A 2,500-nucleotide genomic window follows, 5' to 3' on the forward strand; every position below is an offset into this window, starting at 1 on the left:
TGGCCTGTTCTTGCATTGCGCGGTGACCGTCGAGAGCGGAGCAAAACGTCAGCCATCTCAGCACCCTGGAACCCCCCGGGTGGCACAGGGCTGGATGGGGCTTTCGTATAGCAGGGACGGTGCTGCCTCTCGCTTCGCTCGCTGTTCGCCGCTCACCGCTCGCTCGCTCAGCCAAAAATGGCCAGTTTTGGCCCGTTTTTGGGCTGTTTTGGCCTGTTTTTGGTCCGTTCTTGCGTGGTGCGGTGACCGTCGTGAGCGGAGCAAAACGTCAGCCATCTCAGCACCCTGGAACCCCCCGGGTGGCACAGGGCTGGATGGGGCTTTCGTATATAGCAGGGACGGTGCTGCCTCTCGCTTCGCTCGCTGTCCGCCGCTCGCCGCTCGCTCGCGCAGCCAAAAATGGCCAGTTTTGGCCCGTTTTTGGGCCGTTTTGGCCAGTTTTTGGCCTGTTCTTGCATTGCGCGGTGACCGTCGAGAGCGGAGCAAAACGTCAGCCATCTCAGCACCCTGGAACCCCCCGGGTGGCACAGGGCTGGATGGGGCTTTCGTATAGCAGGGACGGTGCTGCCTCTCGCTTCGCTCGCTGTCCGCCGCTCGCCGCTCGCTCGTGCAGCCAAAAATGGCCAGTTTTGGCCCGTTTTTGGGCCGTTTTGGCCAGTTTTTGGCCTGTTCTTGCATTGCGCGGTGACCGTCGAGAGCGGAGCAAAACGTCAGCCATCTCAGCACCCTGGAACCCCCCGGGTGGCACAGGGCTGGATGGGGCTTTCGTATAGCAGGGACGGTGCTGCCTCTCGCTTCGCTCGCTGTCCGCCGCTCGCCGCTCGCTCGTGCAGCCAAAAATGGCCAGTTTTGGCCCGTTTTTGGGCCGTTTTGGCCAGTTTTTGGCCTGTTCTTGCATTGCGCGGTGACCGTCGAGAGCGGAGCAAAACGTCAGCCATCTCAGCACCCTGGAACCCCCCGGGTGGCACAGGGCTGGATGGGGCTTTCGTATAGCAGGGACGGTGCTGCCTCTCGCTTCGCTCGCTGTCCGCCGCTCGCCGCTCGCTCGTGCAGCCAAAAATGGCCAGTTTTGGCCCGTTTTTGGGCCGTTTTGGCCAGTTTTTGGCCTGTTCTTGCATTGCGCGGTGACCGTCGAGAGCGGAGCAAAACGTCAGCCATCTCAGCACCCTGGAACCCCCCGGGTGGCACAGGGCTGGATGGGGCTTTCGTATAGCAGGGACGGTGCTGCCTCTCGCTTCGCTCGCTGTCCGCCGCTCGCCGCTCGCTCGTGCAGCCAAAAATGGCCAGTTTTGGCCCGTTTTTGGGCCGTTTTGGCCAGTTTTTGGCCTGTTCTTGCATTGCGCGGTGACCGTCGAGAGCGGAGCAAAACGTCAGCCATCTCAGCACCCTGGAACCCCCCGGGTGGCACAGGGCTGGATGGGGCTTTCGTATAGCAGGGACGGTGCTGCCTCTCGCTTCGCTCGCTGTCCGCCGCTCGCCGCTCGCTCGCGCAGCCAAAAATGGCCAGTTTTGGCCCGTTTTTGGGCCGTTTTGGCCAGTTTTTGGCCTGTTCTTGCATTGCGCGGTGACCGTCGAGAGCGGAGCAAAACGTCAGCCATCTCAGCACCCTGGAACCCCCCGGGTGGCACAGGGCTGGATGGGGCTTTCGTATAGCAGGGACGGTGCTGCCTCTCGCTTCGCTCGCTGTCCGCCGCTCGCCGCTCGCGCAGCCAAAAATGGCCAGTTTTGGCCCGTTTTTGGGCCGTTTTGGCCAGTTTTTGGCCTGTTCTTGCATTGCGCGGTGACCGTCGAGAGCGGAGCAAAACGTCAGCCATCTCAGCACCCTGGAACCCCCCGGGTGGCACAGGGCTGGATGGGGCTTTCGTATAGCAGGGACGGTGCTGCCTCTCGCTTCGCTCGCTGTTCGCCGCTCGCCGCTCGCTCGCGCAGCCAAAAATGGCCAGTTTTGGCCCGTTTTTGGGCTGTTTTGGCCAGTTTTTGGCCTGTTCTTGCGTGGTGCGGTGACCGTCGTGAGCGGAGCAAAACGTCAGCCATCTCAGCACCCTGGAACCCCCCGGGTGGCACAGGGCTGGATGGGGCTTTCGTATAGCAGGGACGGTGCTGCCTCTCGCTTCGCTCGCTGTTCGCCGCTCGCCGCTCGCTCGCGCAGCCAAAAATGGCCAGTTTTGGCCCGTTTTTGGGCTGTTTTGGCCTGTTTTTGGGCTGTTCTTGTGTGGCGCGGTGACCGTCGTGAGCGGAGCAAAATGTCAGCCATCTCAGCACCCTGGAACCCCCCGGGTGGCACAGGGCTGGATGGGGCTTTCGTATAGCAGGGACGGTGCTGCCTCGCGCTTCGCTCGCTGTTCGCCGCTCTCCGCTCGCTCGCGCAGCAAAAAATGGCCAGTTTTGGCCCGTTTTTGGGCTGTTTTGGCCAGTTTTTGGCCTGTTCTTGCGTGCCGCGGCGACCGTCGTGAGCGGAGCAAAACGTCAGCCATCTCAGCACCCTGGAACCCCCCGGGTG

The sequence above is a fragment of the Musa acuminata genome, unplaced genomic scaffold (genome assembly GCF_036884655.1).
Source record: "Musa acuminata AAA Group cultivar baxijiao unplaced genomic scaffold, Cavendish_Baxijiao_AAA HiC_scaffold_1126, whole genome shotgun sequence".
In the NCBI taxonomy this organism is placed as follows: domain Eukaryota; kingdom Viridiplantae; phylum Streptophyta; class Magnoliopsida; order Zingiberales; family Musaceae; genus Musa; species Musa acuminata.